Source organism: Tamandua tetradactyla, chromosome 1 (genome assembly GCF_023851605.1).
Source record: "Tamandua tetradactyla isolate mTamTet1 chromosome 1, mTamTet1.pri, whole genome shotgun sequence".
NCBI classification, from domain to species: Eukaryota; Metazoa; Chordata; class Mammalia; order Pilosa; family Myrmecophagidae; genus Tamandua; species Tamandua tetradactyla.
The window spans coordinates 145,320,935-145,341,460 of record NC_135327.1 but is presented as its reverse complement, the minus strand read 5'-3'; the positions used below and the strand labels follow the sequence as shown (position 1 = coordinate 145,341,460).

The 20,526-nt window shown below is 35.5% G+C and overlaps 1 long non-coding RNA gene across 1 annotated transcript in view; it reads left to right on the top strand.

Moving 5' to 3' along the window:
• Positions 1-327: 327 nt before the first annotated feature.
• The window catches only part of LOC143687281 (uncharacterized), a 123,039-nt gene continuing 102,840 nt past the window's right edge, over positions 328-20,526 (top strand). Inside the window, exon 1 of the long non-coding RNA XR_013177488.1 lies at positions 328-440. This is a non-coding gene — a long non-coding RNA (uncharacterized LOC143687281). The remainder of the gene's footprint in view (positions 441-20,526) is intronic.

Genomic DNA, 20,526 nt, shown 5'->3' with positions numbered 1-20,526 from the left:
AAGATGAACTCTAAAGAAGAAGAAAAAGAAGGAGGAGAAGGAAGAAGAAGAAAGAAGGAGAAGAAAAAAGGAGGAGAAGGAGAAAAAGAAGAAATTAGTGCTGGAAATTAATTGATGTGCTAATGCATCACATGTAATTTATTTTTAACAACTAAAAAAATCCTTCTTAATAATTTTCCTTGATTTTGGAGGTTGGCTTTTGTCTTCTCTGAATCCTGGAAGATGCAATAGAATATTAAGGATATTAAGGTTTGGACTGGAGACTTCATTTGTGTGATTTTTAATTCATTTCAGAGATCAAGCTTTCTGGCTGTAAAATCCTAAAATGTACACTCAGTTTTGCTGCCCCCACCAAGACAGAGCAAGAGCAAGGCAGAATGGGGCAAACATGGAGAACCCAAGGTTTGAGAGCTGAGCTCACACAACTACCAACCCATTGTGTGAGTTTGGGCAAGCCATTCTGGTTCTTAGGGCTAAATAAGTATAAAGTTCCTTCTCATTCCAGAAGTCTTATGATGCAGATTAAAGTTCCAGATGAATTCTATGTAATCAGAATTCACATTTGGGTGAATAATTCAGAAAAGAGAAGTGCTTTAGATGGAGTTATTCAGACAATTTTCATTTCTCAAGTTAGTAATGGAAAATGATGACCAGAACTTGGGTATCACGTGGTTGAGGTTCAGAAATTTTATTTATTCACCATGAAAGCATTTTGAAACTGAATTCAATCTTGTTATAATTTAGTTCTTGTTCTATTTTGATCATTTTTTATTTAAAATGTTAGGTAAGCAGAGCTAAGATGTGAATAAGGAAATAGAAAATTAATGAATAAGGGTTTTATTATATTATAAAGGAGAACCATCCATAGTGTAAACTGACTTGTTTGAAAGAATATTGTGAGTCTAGGATTCTATTGTGAGGTACAGGATTTGTAACATCGAAATATTCTCATAAAAATCCCAACATTCTTACTCATGGGCCCATAGTTGAAATAAAAGAATGGCCTTGAAATTATAAGTTTAAAGAGGATTCTAATGAATTATTTTTCTAATTGCAAAATAACTTATTATGCATGGAAAAACTCATCTCTCTTCATAAGTAAAAATATTTTTCAAGAAAACTTTGATTGTAAAGGGTTATTGGAAATGTTGCAGAATCCCCTGTCTCCTGTAGATTTGTTCATTTTCTCACTAACTCAGCGACCCTTTTCTAGGTCTGTGTTTTAGTATGGAGTCCTAGATTTGAGAATTACTGTGCTGCCTCTTGTAAATAATTTGAGTAAGTTTCTTTGTGCATGATTTCTTCATATTTTAAAAAAAGCTGTATGTAAGATTTCTATTATGATGGTAGACATGTAGGTTCTTTTCACCTTTTCTGGAGAGCAAGTTGGCAACAAATATCCAGAATCTTAAGCTGCACATACTCTTTGGCTTAGTAATTTCACATTTAGAATTTTGTTCTCGTGCAATAATCAAAGACGAAGGACAAAATGGGTACATAAAGATATTCATAGAAAAATAAGGATATACATATGAAAATTGAAAATAAGCAAGACCAATAATAGGGCAGGAGTTAAATGAGTTATGATATAACCACATAATGAAATCTTATGTAACCAATGAAATCATATTTTTGTGGAATATTTAATGCTCAGATATTAAATGACAAAAAGCAGTAGAAAGTATGGTCCCAACTTTACCTTTTTTTAGTCAAGTTTATTGAGATATGATTTATATCAATACAGTAAGATTCTCCCTCTGCAGTTATACACTTTGATGAGTTTTGACAAATGTATACAATTGTTTAACCACCACCACAATCAAAAAATGTACTTCTGTCACCTCCCAAAGTCTCCTCATGCCCCTTTGTTGTCAATACTCTCTCTTCACTCTAAGCCCCTCGAAAACTATAGTTTTGCATTTTCCAGGATGTCATATAAATGGAATTATACAGAATATAGCATTTTGTGTCTGGCTTTTCTTTTCACTTACCATAATGCTTTTGAGATTCTGCCATTTGGTGTGTACAAGTACTAGTATCAATCCTTTTATTGTTGGGTAGTATTACATTGTATGGATTTATCACAATTTGTTCATTCACCAGTTGAGGGACATTTGGGTTGTGTCCAATTCTTGATGTTCATTAACATTTCTGTACAGGACATGATGTCTGTATTTCTCTTGGGTAAGCATCTTAGGAGAGGGATTACTGGGTCATATGTAAGTGTAAAAATTTTTTACAAAGCATCTGTATTATTTTACATCCCGACCAGCAATGCAGGAGAGTTTCAATTGTTCTGCATTCTTCCCAGCTCTTCATATTGTCAGTTTTAAAATTTTAGCCATTTTAATAGATGTGTGGTGGTATCTCATTTACTGACTTATGATATTGAATATCTTTTTATATGCATATTAGCCATCCATATATCTTCTTTGGTGAAATAAGTATCTATTCAAATCTTTAAAAATGTGCACTGCTTTTTTCTTATAAGAATTCTTTATACAATATTGCATACAACTCCTTTGTTGGGTATGTGATTTACAAATATTTTCTCCCAGTTTGTAGCTAGTCTTTTCATTTTTATAATGTCTTTCAAGGAGCTAAAATTTTTTAATCTATCTGTTTATCCATTATCATTTTGTGGTTTCTGCTTTTTTTATAAAAAAATTTTCTTTAAGTAGTTTTAAATTTTACAGAAAAATTGTAAAAGTAGTACAGAGAGTTCCTATACGTCTGACACCCAGCTTCCCCTATTATTAACAATAATATGGTACATTTGTCACAGCTGATGATATGGCTTATGCTTTTTGTGACTGATCTAAGACATGCTTGCCTGCCCTAAAGCCACAATGATTTTTTTTATGCCTTCATACAGAAATTTTATAGTTCTAACTTTAAAGCTTAGGCCTATGATACATTTTAAATTAATCTTTGCGTGTGGTCTGAGTTAATGTTGATGATCTTTTTTTTTGTGTGTGTGTGTGGATGTTCATTCATTTGCTGAGTGGTGTTCCTTTTTATTGTATAAACATGTATGTATCTGTATAGAAAAAATACTGACGGATGTTCTTGAATGATGGTGCTGCTTCTTTTACCATCTATATTTTTTATATGTTTTGACATGAGTAAGTAGAAGTTGTGAGGGAACAGAAATAAGATGGTCATGAGAAAAATGAAAATAAGCTAAGCGATAGTGAAACTAGGTGCAGTAGAAGCAGAGACTAGGAGAAGTTGACTTCTGAAGGAGGGATCTGCCACGTGGCTGAAGGGGCGGCAGGATAACTCCATCATCCATTTGTCAGTTTCTGAGTTCACTGCAGTGTCTGGGAGTCCTGGCTCTGCTGTGGTTCCTCCTTTGGTATGCAATCTGGTTCAGTAATTGAGAATCCTGTATTTTTTATTCGCACATCCATGCTTACAAAAAACTTAAGGCAACTTGAATGGGTCTCTGTTTCTTGTAACCTAATGGAAACTTACCATTAAACCTTCACACAGGCAAAGTAGGCAGTTGTTTATGTGATATGGAATTGAATGAGTAAAGAAAAAGATGTGCTGGCCCCAAAACTTCTCCACTGGAGTTTTGGCCTCCAAGTCTGAAAATAGGGCTATGTTTTTTATTATAACGTATTTCTGATGGTTGTAAGTGTATTGCTAAGGTCAGGGGATGACATATAAATCCATTTATTTTTCAAATGATCTCAACTCAGAGATCAGAGTTCTGAGAACAAGTAAATTTTGAATCGGGGTAGAGAGGAAGGGCAGTAAGTGGAACATTTCTAAATATAGCCAACATCTGTAACCATGAAACTAGTTTTTGGGAGACAGTTATAGAAGACAGCATATGAGGCACCAAAGTCCAACTTTCCATACAGGAGACATACAGTATCCTGGTGACAGTCATGGGCTGTGGAGTCAGAATGCCTGGGCTTAAGAGCTGCCTCTGCCACTTTTTGGGTAGTGTGACCTTGGGCAATTTGCAAAGCTCCCTTTGCCCCAATTACTCTAGATTCTTCTGCAAACAGGAGTGATTACCAGGGTTTAGTCATGTAATGTCCGAGGCATGGAGTACTTGCTCCATGCCGTTAGCTCTTCTCCTTGCTCCCTCATATTCCCTAGCACTCTTGCGGATGGCCTGGAGGCCTTGTGCACGTGCTTGAATTTTCAGGCTAATTGTTTATTTCCCCCATGAAGGCCTCTGTTTCACCGAACCCCTAAGCTGCTCCATCTGTTCAGCTGTCTCTCTCTCTGTGTACGGTTTCCCTCCTCCTTTTTAAGCCCTTAATTAGTTTTTGGGTGTTGGAATGATCAGCACCACCTGAGCATCACTTATTAGCAATAACCGCTGCTCCTCTGAGTAGCTATTGCATGCTAATTATTTCCAAATAAAGGTAGTTTTCTGCAGCCCCGATTACCTGCTAGATTATACCAGAGCATATTTTACAGTTTTCTTTTTGCTTTGAAATCACTCGTCTCAGGGTCATCTAGTCAATTAAAGAACACCTACAATAGCTTTGGGATATAATTCCTTTGTTTTATTTTTCTTTTAGTTTTTAACCCCAGTGTATAGTTATTATAATTATTTGGGGGGGAGTCCCATTGGGAAGTTCTAATTCTTCTATTGTCTGGCTTCTGTTTCCTAAAATAGCCAATTAATTGTTCAATAGATGCTATCTCTGGCATGTTGTTGCTCTTTGCCAGGCTTAGTGTTGTACCGGGTCTAGCACGTTAACTCTTTCCCTGACTTTCTCTCCAAGGTCCATGTGACAAAAAGACAACAGACCAAAGGAGTTACTGAATTGAAACAGCTAAAAATTCAATTAAAGTAGGGTTTGTTGATCACCTGCTAGAGGCAGTAGGTGTAGTGATTAGGGCAGAAGACCCAGAACTGAACCATAAAAGAGTGAAATGGATTGGGTATAAGAAATAAATATTTATTGCCAACACTATCCTCAAACTTGCTTTATTTTTGCTAAACTATGATGTTTAAGTATGTAATATAATTTTTAAAAATGTGCTTTTGGGTCACATTGGGTCTCCATGTTGGGGATAACACAAAGAATGGTACCCATACCTAATCTAAAGGGGTACAGCTATTTAGATCATGCTGATTTTTTATATAACGTTTTGTACAACAGAAATATTTTGTAATTAATTCATTTTTAGAAAACAGATTTGAAGATTGTAACTGTTATTGTAGTAGTCCTGGAGGGATGAAAGTGATTAATATTAATGCGGGCAGGTTTTATAGCTGGAGAAATGAAGACAGACTGACTTTTTAATGCTTCTGTTTGATTTTTTATTTAATACAGTATAAAATCCATCAAGGAGGCTGGACCTTATACATTGTGACACATAAACTGACTCCTGTAAACACCACCCCATCAGGATGTAAACAGTCTTATCACTCCCCCAAATTCCCTTGTGCTACCCCTTTGTAGTCAGTTTCCTAAACCCTACTCCCTGACAACTACTGATCTGATTGTTTTCCAACCCTACAGTTTTGTCTTTCCAGAATATCATATAAATGGAACCTTATTCTATTTAACTTTTTGAGACTGGTTTCTTTTACTCAGCACAATGCCTTTGAGAGTCATCCATGTTATTCATATATCAGCAGGTGTTTCTTTTTTGGCCAAGTAGTATTCCACTGTATGGAAGTATCAGGGTTCATTTAACTGTTGAAGGACATTTGCATTATTTCTAGTTTTTTTCCCAATTGTAGAGTTGCTATAAACATCTGTGTACAGGTTTTTAAATGAACATAAGTTTTCACTCTTCTAGGATAAATATGTAGGAATGGGATTGATGGGTCATACATTAAGTGTCTGCTTAATTTATAAGAAACTGCCAAACTGTTTTCCAGAGTGGATGTACCATTTTGAATGCCATCAGCAATACATGAAAATTTCAGTTGTTTTCCTTACTTGCCAGTATATGGTATTGCCATTTTATTTATTTTTATTTTTTTTTAGCCATTCTAATAGGTGTGTAGTGGTACTTCGTTGTGGTTTTAATTTGCATTTGCCTTTAGTCTAATATATTGACCATCTTTTCATGTACTTATTTGCTATTCATGTGTCTTCTTTGGTGAAATGTATGCTCACATTTTTTGCACCACCACCATTCTTTTTTGTTTCCTTATTGTTGAGTTTTAAGAGGTTTTATTAAAATTCTAATATACATGTGTATATATGTATATATGTGGGGTGGTGCAATGGTGGCTCAGTGGCAGAGTTCTCGCCTGCTGTGCTAGAGATTCGGGTCGATTCCTGGTGCCTGCCCATACAAAAAATAAATAATAATAATAAATATATGTGACTGTATATATATTCTGGGTGCAAGATCATTGTTGAGTATGTATTTTGCAAATATTTTCTCCCAGCCTGTAGCTTGTCTTTTTATTCTTTTAATAGTGTCTTTGACAGAGAAAAATTTTAATTTTGCTGAAATCCAATTTATAATTTTTTTCTTTTATAGACCATGCTTTTGGTATCATATCTGAGGAGACTATATTCTCTTCTATAAGTTTTATAGCTTTACATTTAGATCCATCATTCATTTTGATTTAATTTTTGTATAGGATATAAGCTATAGGTTGAGGGTTTTTTTTTTTTTTTTTGCATATGATGGCCAGTGGTTTGGACCACAGTTCGTTGAAAAGACTGTTATCTCTATTGAATTACCTTGAAATTTTGTCAAAAATCTACTGGCTATATTTATGTGAGCATATTTCTGGCCGTTCTATTCTGTTTCATTGACCTTGTATAAATCCTTTGCCAAAATCACTCCATCGTTATTATTGCATAAGTCTTAAAAACATTGGTAGTCCTCCAATTTTGACATTTTTCAGAATTGTTTCAGCCATTCTAGTTCTTTTATCTTTGTGTATACATTTTAAAGTCAGTTTGTACAATTATAAAAATGTGGTTTCATCAATTGTGACAAATATTCCACACCAATGTACGGTGTTAATAATAAGTTGGTATATAAGAATCCTATATTTCATGTCAGATTGTTCTGTAAACCCACAACTTTTCTAATAAAGGAAAAAATGTCAGTTTGTTCCTACCTAGATAAATCCTTCTGGGATTTATTTTTGGAATTGCATTCAATGTGTAAATCAAGTTTTAGAGAATTCACATCTTAACTATATTGAATCTTCCAGTCTTTGAAACAATATGTATATTTATTTAATTCTCTTTTATTTCCATCAACATTATTTTGTAGCTTTCAGCATACAGATCCTGTACATGCTTTGTTAAATTTCTACATAAGTATTTCATGTGTTGGATCTATGTAAATGGAATTATTTAATTTTGTTTTCCAATTTTTCATTACTAGTATGTAGAAATAAGATTGATTTTTGTATGTTGATTTTATATCCTGAGACCTTTCTAAACTCACTTATTAGTTCTAGAAGCTTCGCTATAGATTCTTTAATGTTTTCTACTTAGAGAATTATACAATCAGTGAATAGGGACCATTATATTTCGTCCTTCCCAATCTGTGTACCTTTTATTTATTTTGCTTGCCTTACTGTACTGACTAGAATTTCCAAAATCATGCTGAATAGGAGTGGTGAGAATGGACAGCATTGCTTCATTCATAATTTTAGGGGGAGAGTATTCAATCTTCTGTCATTAATTATGATTTTAGATGTGGGTTTTTGTAGTTTTCTTAATTTTCAGAAATGGTTCTTTATCAGGTTAACAAAGTTTCCCTTTATTCCTTGTTTGTTGAAAATTCTTTTTAAAATCATAAATAGATGCTGATTTTCTTTTGCTCAATTGATATGATCTTGTGTGTTTTCTTGTTTAGTCTGTTAATGTGGTTGATTACAATGATTGGTTTTTGCATATTGAAGCAGCCTTATGTTTTGGGGGAAACACCATTTACTTATGATGTATTATTCTGGATTTGATTTGCTAGTATTTTATTGAGTAGTTTTGCATGTTATGTTCATGAGGAATATTGGTCTGCAATTTTTTTTCTTGGTCTGTCTTTGGTTTGGTATTAAGATACAGCTCATCTCATAGAAGGAAAAGTATGTGTTCTTGCCTTTTCTGTTTTCTTGAAGCGATTGCATAGAGTTGTTATTTCTTCTTCGAATGTTTGGTAGAATTCAGCAGTGAAACTATCTGGGCCTGGATTTTTCTTTATCCAAAGACCTTTAATTAAAAATTCATTTCTTTAGTAAATATAGGGCTATTCAGGTTATTTATTTCTTGAGTGAGTTTGGTAGTTTGTGACTTTCAAGAAATCGGTCCATTTCATCCAACTTGTTGTGGGATTCCTTTATTATCACCCTCTTAATGTCTGTGGACTCTGTAATGATACACCATCTTTTAATTATGATATTGGTAATTTGTGTCTTCTTATTTTCAGTTTGGCTACAGATTTATCAATTTTATTAATATTTTCAAAGAACCCAGCCTTGATTTCATTGATTTTTATCTATTTTTTCCACTTCAATTTCATTGATTTCCACTTTAATCTTTATTATTTATTTTCCTCTGCTTCTTTTGGGTTAATTCTTCTAGTTGTCTGAGATGGACATGTAGGTTAATGATTTTGAGACTTTTTATCTTCTTTTATATAAACATTGAATTTAATACATTTCCTTCTAAGCTGCTTTAGCTACATCCTGTGAATTTTGAAAGGTTGTATTTTTAGTTTCTTTCAGGTCAAAATAGTGTTTAATTTCTTCAGAGACTTCCTTTTAGACCCATGGTTTATTTAGAAGTGTGTTATTTAATGTCTAAGTATTTGGGAATTTTCCAGATATTTTTTTGTTACTGATTTCTAGTTCAATTCAATTTTTGTTGGAGAACAAACTTGATATGATTTCAATTATTTTAAATTTGTTACCCTTGGCTTTATGACCTACGGTGTAGCCTATCTCATTTAATGTTCCATTTGCACTTGAACAGACCATAGTCTCTCTTATCAAAAAGGATTCCCTTCCTTCAGTCACGAAAAGAACCCCAGGTATTTTCCCTGCTCTCTGTTCATAGGTGCCTCCTATTTTGCTTCTCAGATCAGAAAGAGAGCTCTTGGAGCTCTTTCTGTCCTGGTGTACAGTTCCAGGATTCACACCACCACAATGCCCAGGCTAGGAAATGAGAGGAAAAGAATCCAGGAAACTCATGTCCCAATCACTCATACTTAACTTCTGGTTTCCTTTGCCAAGTCACCTGCAGCCATTTACTATTCAGAGTCTTCACATTGCTGTCCATGAATTCTTTCTGGGGCTTTTAGTTGCATTCAGTGGGAAATATAGCAATGTCCAGTTCTGACTGATTTTTGCTATGAAGGAATATGGTCCAGTGTAATGAATCTTCTAAAATTTTTTAAAATCTTGTAAAATTTTTTACAGAATCTGGAAGTCTAGAATTTATGAAAAGCCTCCCAAATTTTTAATTAATTAATTAATTTAAAAATTAATTAATTTTAATAATTAATTAATTTTTAATAAATTAAAGATAAATAATTAATTAAAATATCTATTTTAAGAATACTACATGTACCAATAAAACTCAACCAAGGGTCACCAGTTAAAGAACTTTTGGCATCAGGGATCTGAAAACACACATCTAAATTTGACTCTCCATCACTTATTAGCTTTACAACCTTGAGAAAGTTACTTGTCTAAGCTTAACATTCCTGATCTGTAAAATGGGATAATAGCAACATATGCTTTAAAAATTGTTGTAAGGGGCGGGCCACAGTGGCTCAGAAGGCAGGAATACTTGCCTGTGATGCCAGAGGACCCGGGTTCGATTCCCAGTGCCTGCCCATGTTTAAAAAAAAAAAAAATTGTTGTAAGGATTAAATGGGATAATGCATGTAAAATATAGTGTTTGGCAAATGGTGCTCTAAAAGTGCTTAATATTGTTGTTTTTATTTACTAGGTTAAGATAGGCTAATATACAACACTGCTGTCCACACTTCTATATGCATGACAGACAATAGTTTTTAGTGGTCAGGGGACTCTTTTCCACTAACTCCATAACCTCAGAATCTTTCTCAAAACAATTCTCTTGCAAGCCACTACTGATTGAAAAAGGGTGGTTTTGCAGGATAAAATCTGTTTGCTCTCCTGTTCCTAAAAGCAAGCACGGTAAACCTTAAGGGTCTAATGCTTGGAATACAAGCATGGTAACAACTTTGGTCTTCCTTAAATGTTTAGTAGAATTCACTTGTGACACCATCTGGGCTGGATTTCTCTTTTTCCAAAGGCTTTAACTACAAATTCAACTTCTTTAATAGATTTAGGGCAATTCAAGTTATTACCTGGGTGAGTTTTGGTAGTCTTGTGACTTTCTTTGTCTGAAGATAAATCTTATAAAAGATTTCTAAGTCCTAATTCATGCCTTGGTGATTTGAAATAATATTTAATGAAACAATTTTCCATTCGTAAGTTATCGTTAAAATGTGTGGAAACAAGATTTCATTGGGTCAAGGAATCTTTGGTCTCTCCACCCACACTTACTGTGCTCTCTCAGCCTGAGATGAATCTGTAGCTATTGTTATATCATTAACCATCACTCCTTCGGGCTGTTTGCTTGTTTTAAAATTCACGATCAGAGAGACAAACTAAATATAACATATAAATAAAAACATAATGCGAGTAACAATTGCAAGTCACATATGTAATTTAAAATTTTCAATATCTCCACTAAAAGAAATAAAAAAAGATTAAATTAATTTTAATAATATATTTTACTTAACCCAATATTCCTAAAATTTATCATTTGAACATGTAATCAATATAAAAGTATTAATGTGATATTTTATCATATTTTTCATACTGAGTTTTGGGAATCTGGTGTGTATCTTACACTTACAGAACATCTCTATTTGAACTAGTTACGTTTTTTAGAGCTCAAAAACCACAAGTGGCTAGTGGCTATTACATTGCATAGCATAGACCTAGATCAATAAAATTTGCAAGAAATAGTTGACTTCCTAAAGAATTTTAAGTTAAATAAATCCTTCCAATTTACAAAGCTTATAACTTTTGACATAAAATTTGTGCTCTTTCTTGGAAAGAATTTGTTATTATACACTAGCACCAGAATGTTTTCAGCTGTGTTGCTTATGGTTGCACAGCTTGTCCACTGCACAACTCTAGGAGACATCATTTATATGGACTATAATATGAATTACACCCCCTACAGTTGTAAAGAATATAACTCATATAGCCATATATTATCTCTCTGGTATCTTCTTCAGTGCTTAGAATGCTGTCATTCCTGTGGTTCTGTTTTACTTCCCCTGCTCTTTTGTTGTTGTTGTTATGTGCAGTCTACATTGAAGCTATATTTGATTTCCAATATATGAATCTTCTAAAGTTAATCTGTTCTCACCGATTCTTCAGTTGGCTAATGGTCTGGCCTTAAAATTCCAGCAAAGTCATGCTTTCAGGCTGGTTTCTTCAGCTGACTCTTTCCATAAACATACATTTACGGAAACTGGAAACCCCCTGCACTCAGCCAGTTTCAGCTATTCAGATAGTCATGGTTTCGAAACTCACATCTGGACAAATGACTAAAAAATTAGAATTTGTGACATCATCCATTATTTATGCAACTCTGGATTTACCGTGCAGAAAAAAAAAGCATCAGAATATAAAAACGGGAATTGCAGATAATATTTTAGCTATGATTAACCACAAGGCATAACCCCGGAATAGCACATGACTTTCCTTTGACAATGCAAGGTACCATATAGTCTCTGAAATTTTATATTCTGAATATTTGACTGGTTTCTTCCAGTTAAAGACAGGATCATTATCTTTTGATCTGTCAAAAGTTAGTGGCAGAGCAGAACTCAAAAAGCTAAAACACAGCTGTTGTGTCATCATCTTTGTCAATTAATATAGGTTCCAACATACTGCAAGTAGTAGTTAGGTTCAGGTGTCAACTTGGCCAGGTGATGGTGCCCAGTTGTTTCGTTGCTGTGGGCTTAAAGCAGCAGCATGTGAAATTCATCTGTGGCTGATTATATCTGTGGTTGGCTAAGGAGAGTGATTTCCACAATGAGTGACATTTAATTTAATTAGCTGGAGGGTTAAAAGAGAAACGTCAGAAGAGAGCTAAGCAGTTCAGACTTAGACATTTGGAGATACAGAAGGAAAACACACCAGGGAAAGCCATTTGAATCCAGCAGCTGGAGAGAAGGTCAGTAGACCTCGCCACGTGCCTTCCCATGTGACAGAGAAAGCCAGAAGAAAGCCTTTCTCAGAACTCCCTTTCCTCTGAGAAACTGTAAATTTGTAACTAAATAAATCCCCTTTACAAAAACCAGTCTGTACAGCCAATCTGCTGTCTTGTACTCTGGCAACATTAGCAAAGCAAAACACTATGGTATGAGGCAGGGAGAGGGAAGGGAAAACAAGCATCCTATTTATGAGTTGCTTTTTTTTCAGAAACAGGACATTATATGTTTTATATGGGGAAGGCATAGAATAAGATTGTATCTAGAGAATGAGTATAAATTAAATGGGGAAATTGTTAGGGAGAGCATTTTGGAAGGGGTGGACTATTAAGGCTGAAGGTTTGGGAGGAGTGGGGATATAATATCACAAGTAGATAAAAAGATTGTTCATGAAGGGATCATGTCTTAGAAAGTCCAAAGAAATGGTTTGAGGGGTGATAGGAAAGAAAGATTTATTTGAGGGGCTACTAATCCTGCTCTAAGCAGTGAGATAGAAATGGGCAGAAGCAACAGGTGTTTTTTGTTTTGGTGTGTAAGTAAGCCAATGAAGGGATTATGGAGAAGATTATCTTTCCAGGTGTCTCCCATGTCTGGCTTATTCACAATGGACTGTAGTATGTATACAGAAATGTGTACACAATAGACACCATGGAGAATCGCTGTTCAATGTCTTCATGTAGAGAATAACTGGTTCTTGATAGCATGAAGGACGTCATTCCATTAACTCTCCCATGCTATTTCTGAGTGAGTCCCTTGTACTATTTTGGGTGAATTTTAACCTAAAGCTCTACTGAATTGCAGGGAAACAGTGATCCCAGATGGGATTCCAATCTTCTAAAATGTTGTATGTTTTTCATTGTCGTTTTTAGATCAGCTTTAAATTTACATAAAAATTAAGCAGATAGTACAGAGAGTTCCCATAGACTCCTCCTACTCAGTTCACAGTTTCCCCCCATCACTAGTACCTGGTATTAGTGTGGTATAATTGTTACAATTATTGAAATAATACTGCTACATTATTAACTAAAGCCCATGTTTTACATTAAGGTTCACTCTGTGTTGTACAGTCCTGTAGGTTTTGACAATTGCACAATGTCATATAGCTACCGTTACGTATCACAAAATAGTTTCACTGCCCCCCAAACCCCCTATGCTTCACCTATTCATTCTTCCCCCTCTTTTTCTGAATCCTTAGGAACCACTGATCTTTTACTGTCTCTATAGTTTTATCTTTGGTAGAACGTCATATAATTGGAATCTTATGTATGCAGTCTTTTCAGAATGGCTTCTTTCATTTAGAAATTTGCAAAATGCTCCTCTATGTCTTTTTGTGACCTGATAGTCCATTTTTCTTTTGATTACTGTTAGCATGGTATATCTTTTTCCATTCCTTTACTTTTAATCTATCTGTGTTTTTATATTTAAGGTGGGTTTCTGTAGTCAACATCTAGCTGAGTCTTTTTTTTCAATCTACTCTGTCAATCTCCAACTATTAATTGGTGTATTTAGACAATTCACATTTACAGTGATTATTTGTATGATTGGTTTAATAACTACCATGTTTGTAGGTGTTTTATATTATTGCATTTGTTCTTTTTTCCTTTTTAATTTTTCCCTCTTTTTCTGCTTTGTCTGGTTTTAACAGAGCATGTATTATTATTCCATTTTCCCTCCTTTGTTTACATACCAATTATTCTTCTCTTAAAAATTTTTTAGTGGCTGCCCTATAGTTCATAATATACATTTACAACTGATCTAAGTCCACTTTCAAATAACACTATACTGCTTCATGGGTATGCAGGTACCTTATAACAGAGTATTCTCGATTCCCCCTTCCCATCTATTATAACATTGTGATCATTTATTTCATTTATTCATAAGCTATATCACCTAATACTTTGTTGCTCTATTATTTTGTATAGTTTTCTATTAACTCAATTGAGAATAAAAAAATTAAATGTTTTTATTTTACCTTCATTGATTCTTTGTCTAATGCTTTTCTTTTTGTAGATCCAAGTTTTTCAGAACTCTTAACATTTCTTTCAAGGCAAATCTTCTGGCAACAAATTCCCTCAATTTTTTTTTTCTGAGAAAACTTTAATTTCTCCTTCATTTCTGAAGGATAATTTTGCTGAAAACAGAATTCTAGGTTGGTGGGCATTCTCCTTTTAAAGAGAAGCCTAATGCAATTCTAATCTTTGTTTCTGTTTAGGTAAAATGTTTTTTATTTTCTTAGTGTTTCTCTCTGTCTGCTTACGTTACCCATCTTTTCTTGTATGTTGTCTACTTCTTCCATTAGAGCCTTTCACATTTCAATCATAGGTATTTTAAATTCCTGGTCAGATCATGCCCAAATCTCGACCATATCTGAGTCTGATTCTGACGTATGCCCTACCTATTCAGACTATATTTTTTGCCTTTTAGTGTGCTTGGCAATTTTTATGTTGAAAACCAGATAATGACATATCTGGTAATAAAACCTTGTTATCAAAGTTCTTTAGTGTGAGATTTTGTGGTAGTGTGGCAGTCTGGCTAGGAGCTGAGCTGTGTTTAATGTTTGCAGTAATTATGGGTGCCAGAGGCTTCAGTTCGCTCCACCTCCTGCCCCCCTGCCCTGGTCTCTCTTGAGGTTTCCCTAAAACCTCCTTTTTAAATAAAGTTTCTGCCTTGCAGATTTTTCTGTAACCTTATGATTAAATCTCAGTTTTTGTTGTTGTTGTTTTAGTGTGTCAGAAACCCTGGGCTGCACCCTTCGGAAACTTTTCTTGGCTTCTTTTCCCTCCCCTTATGTGAGACAGGAAGCCTAGAGGGGGCCCTTCCCCTAGGCCAGATAAGGATCAGGCAGTTTTCCTTGAGGGAAGGCCTTTGTTATGGGGAAGCTCTGAGCAAAAGTTTCAAAATGTTTATTCTCCTCCTGGAAGAATGAGAGGATTTTTCTCTGATCTTCACCGCTTTCAGTCACCAGTATGTACTCATAGTGTCAAAACAAAATAGAATAGAAAATTGGACTTTAAATATCATATTTTTAGGTAATGTGGATTATTTTGCTATTGAATTAGATGGTAAAGAATTTTGCTTACTATGTAGTGATACTATAGGTGTGCTAAAAGAATACAATAAAGGTTAATATATCCAGACTAAGCAACCATCACAATATTTCCACCTCACAGGAGAGCAATGTTCTATTTAGAACATTTTAACAAAATTTCTTAACGAGTCCCAGATAGACTTCCAGGTCAAGATGGCGGCTTAACAATGTGCGCATTTTAGTTTGTCCTCCAGAACAACTACTAAATAACCAGAAACAGTACAGAACAGCTCCTGGGGCCACATCAGTGACCAGACACACAGCGTACCCCAGTCTGGACCAGCTGGACCAGCTGCAAGCACCCCCCAGAGCCGTGAGTTCCCAAAGCTGTGGCGGCCAGCGCCCCTCCCCCACAGGCCGCTTCCCAGAGGGGAAAGGAAAGGACTTTACCAGCAGCAGCAGGGACTGGGCACAATCAAACGCCAATTGTGGAACTAATTAACAAATTCTGACTACTAAAAATAGGCCCACACCTTAGGTGAACCTGATCAAAGCGGAGGTTGCTCATTTTTGCCCCGGCGCCAAGGGGGCAGGACTGACAGAAAAAGGGGAAAAAAAAAAAGAAGGAAACAGAGGTTTTTGTGGATGTGTATCTACAAAGGGTTGACTGCCTCTGGATACAGCAGCAGGACTTTTCAGGCTGCAACTGCCCCAGGCATAGGCAGAAGTGAGCTCTTTTGGGGGCTTGTCTGGAGCTTGTGCCTTCCCCAGGGGAGGGGTGAAGCCCAGCTCAGGTAGAATCCCTCCATCAAGGAATTCAGACACCAGGGCTTGGTAATTTGAAGCCATTAAAACCAGCCTACAACCTCTCCTCTGTCTCCACCATGCCCCCAGCAGGGAGAGTCTGCCAAAGTTAAAGGTACCGCATCATCTTATGCTGGTGGGACCTGCAGTCAGACAAGCGCCACATACAGGGCAGGATAAGAAAAACAGAGTCCAGAGACTTCACAGGAAAGTCTTTCAACTGGCTGGGTCTCACCCTCAGGGAAAACCGATGCAGGTGACTCTTTCCTCCTGATAGGAGGCCAGTTTGGTCTGGGAAAATCTGGCTGGGGTCTATAATATCTAAGTAGACCCTCCTAAGTGTGTGTGTGTGGGGAAGGCACCACACAAGCAGGGCAAGAAACAAGAAAACAAGAACTGAAAAATTCTCCTCTGTTAAACAAAACTTAAGCTAAAGGTCCACATAAAGCTGAACGGAATGTCAAAGAACAGATAGACAACAAATTCATGTTCTATGTTCTGTCTCTCAAAATCTACCATTATAGGTTTCCATTGTTTTTTTCATCTCTTCTACTGTGTCTTTCATTCCCATAAGTTCTGTGATTTGTTTTTTCAGACTTTCAGTTTCTTCTTTTTGTTCTTCTTTTGTTCTTAAGTCTTTCATAAGAGTTGGGAAATTTTCAGTGATAATTTCCTCTATTAGTTTTTCTCCTCCTTTCCCTTCTCTTCTCCTTATGGGACACCCCACAACACGTATATTCATGTACTTCATATTGTCTTTCAATTTCCTGAGTCCTTGCTCATATTTTTCCATTGTTTTTTTTCATCTCTTCTACTGTGTCTTTCATTCCCATAAGTTCTGTGATTTGTTTTCAGAAATAGAAAACCCTAGATAAAAGAAGTGAAAGCAATCTCCAGAATAAACTAATTAGGGCAATTAAATGCCTAGACACCAGCAAAAAATAACAAATCACACTAGGAAAATTGAAGATATGGCCCAGTCAAAGGAACAAACCAACAATTCAAATGACATACAGGAGCTGAAACAATTAATTCAGAATGTACGAACATACATGGAAAACCTCATCAAAAACCAAATCAATGAATTGAGGGAGGATATAAAGAAGGCAAGGAAAGAACAAAAAGAAGAAACTGAAAGTCTGAAAAAACAAATCAGAACTTATGGGAATGAAAGACACAGTAGAAGAGATGAAAAAAACAATGGAAACCTACAATGGTAGATTTTGAGAGACAGAACATAGGGTTTCAAAACTGGAGGATGGAACATCTGAAATCTGACAAGAAACAGAAACTATGGGGAAAAAAATGGAAAAATATGAGCAAGGACTCAGGAAATTGAAAGACAATATGAAGTGCACGAATATACGTGTTGTAGGGTGTCCCAGAAGGAGAAGAGAAGGGAAAGGAGGAGAAAACCTAATGGAGGAAATTATCACTGAAAATTTCCCAACTCTTATGAAAGACTTAAAATTACAGATCCAAGAAGTTTAGCGTACCCCAAAGAGAATAGATCCAAATAGACATACTCCAAGACATTTAATAATCAGAATGTCAGAGGTCAAAGAGAAAGAGAGGATCTTGAAAGCAGCAAGAGAAAAGCAATCCATCACATACAAGGGACGTCCAATAAGACTATGTGCAGATTTCTCAGCAGAAACCATGGAGGCGAGAAGACAGTGGGATAATATATTTAAATTATTAAAAGAGAAAAACTGCCAACCAAGAATTCTATATCCAGCAAAACTGTCCTTCAAAAGTGAGGGAGAAATTAAAACATTTTCAGACAAAAAAATCACTGAGAGAATTTGTGACCAAGAGATCAGCTCTGCAAGAAATACTCAAGGGAACACTAGCGACAGATACGAAGACAGAAGAGAGAGGTGTGGAGAAGAGTGTAGAAAGGAAGACTATGAGTAAAGGTAAAAAGAAGGAAAATTAGATATGACATATAAAATCCAGAAGGCAAAATAGTAGAAGAAAGTACTACTCGTGCAGTAATAACACTGAATGTTAATGGATTAAACTCTCCAATCAAAAGACATAGTCTGGCAGAATGGATTAAAAAACAGGACCCATCTATATGCTGTCTCTACTCAAAGGACACGAGGCCAAGGACACAAATGGACATTTACACACCAATGTTTATAGCAGCATTATTAACAATTACCAAGAGATGGAAACAGCCAAAATGTCCATCAATGGACAGTTGACTAAACAAACTGTTACATTTACATAAGATGGAATATTATGCAGCTGTAAGACAGAATAAAGTTATGAAGTATGTAACAACATGAATGGACCTTAAGGACATTATGCTGAGTGTGATTAGCCAGAAACAAAAGGACAAATACTGTATGGTCTCACTGATATGAACTGAAATTAGTGAATAAACTTGGAATATTTCCTTGGTAACAGAGACCATCAGGAGATAGAAATAGGGTGAGATATTGGATAATTGAAGCTGAAGGGATACAGATTGTGCAACAGGACTGAATATAAAAACTCAGAAATGGACAGCACAATACTACCTAACTGTAATGTAATTATGTTAAAACACTGAATGAAGCTGCATGTGAGAATGATAGAGGGAGGAGGGCTGGGGACATAAATGAAATCAGAAAGAAAGATAGATGTTAAAGATCGAGATGGTATAAGTTAGGAATGCCTAGAGTGTATAATAATAGTGAAATATACAATGTACAAATTTTAAAAATGTTTTTGCATGAGGAAGAACAAAGGAATGTCATTATTGCAGAGTGCTGAAAATAGATGATAATTAATACTTTAAAATGCCACCTTATGTGTGAGACTAAAGCAAAAATGTTTATTTGTTACAAAATTTAGATTTTGACTAGAGCATTTCCTAATATAACTCATGTAGATAGTTTAATTGAATGTCATAAGTACTTGGAATCTCAGGTAGGACATGAGATTTTGTCGGTTTGTCCAGAGTGATGCCCCAATGAATCCCAGAGTGTTTTGATCAGTGACTGGAAAAGTATTTGCATTCCTTGGGGAATGGTGAGAGTGGGGAGAAATTCAACTTCCTCAAGTTGAATTCTTGATATTCTCACAAGCAGTGTGGACAACCAAAGCTATAGACTGAGCCCCCAGTCATGGGGTTTGTTCATATGAAACTTAACCCCACAAAAGATAGGTCAAGTCTACTTAAAATTTAGGCCTAAGAGTCACCCCCAAGAGAGCCTCTTTTGTTGCTCAGATGTGGCCTCTCTCTCCAGCCAATATGATGAGCAGTCTCACCACCCTCCCCCTCTCTGCGTGGGACATGACTCCCAGGGATGTGGACCTTCTTGGCAATGTGGGACAGAGATCCTGGAATGAGCTGAGACTCAGCATCAAGGGACTGAGAAAACCCTAGAATTAGCTGAGATTTAACATCAAGGGATTGAGAGAACCTTCTTGACCAAAGGGGGAAGAGTGAAATGAGACTAAGTGTCACTGGCTGAGAGATTCCAAACAGAGTTGAGAGGTTGTCCTGGAGGTTATTCTTATTTCAGGAACTCAGGCAGTTCCTGAAAATGTAGAGCTGTGTTTCAGTAGCCATGTTTCTTGATGATGATTGAACAATGATATAGCTTTCACAACGAGACTCTGTGAATGTGAAAACCTTGTGTCTGATGTTCCTTTAAGCTACTATATCAACAGAAGAGTAGAACAAATGTAATAAAAATAAATAATAGAGGAACAAATGTTAAAATAAATTTAGTTTGAAATGCTAGTGGTAAATGAAAGCGAGGGGTAAGGGGCATGGTATGTATAATCTTTTTTTTTTTCTCTGTTATCGTTTTATTTCTTTTTCTGTTGTCTTTATTTCTTTTTCTAAATCGATGCAAATGTTCTAAGAAATGATGAATATGCAACTATGTGATGATATTAAGAATTACTGATTGTATATGTAGAATGGAATGATACCTTAATGTTTTGTTTGTTATTTTTTTAATTAATAAAAAAAGTTAAAAAAATTTCTTAACCAGAATTTCTTTACAAAAGTAAAAAATGTAAATGAGGATAAAACCAAAGAAAATTTCTGAGTGGCTCATTTGTTAAGCAAGGAGAGTTGTTTACCAATGGTGAATTAACTAAATTGTGATTCATTGTGCAACTGAAGAAATGTGTCCATAGAAAATGAACTTGTTTTATATATTTTGCCTTCAATGAGAACAGTTGCTCAAAGAGTTGAGGACACTGGGACCATCAGTGAGTTAAAAGGCAAGCAGATAATTTGGATTGGGTTTTCCTTGACTCTCAATGAATATACAGATTTTATACTGCTGAGATACTGCTCATTTCACTCAGGTGGGGTTCAACGTTAGCGTTAATTTAAAGTAACTGAAGAACTGACGTCTTTAAATAGTCCAGGTGGACCAACTGCAGGTGATAATTTCAAAGAATTTGAAAAAATGCTAATTTGGTTGAACCTGATATGGAATCCGCTAAGACGTGTTACAATGATG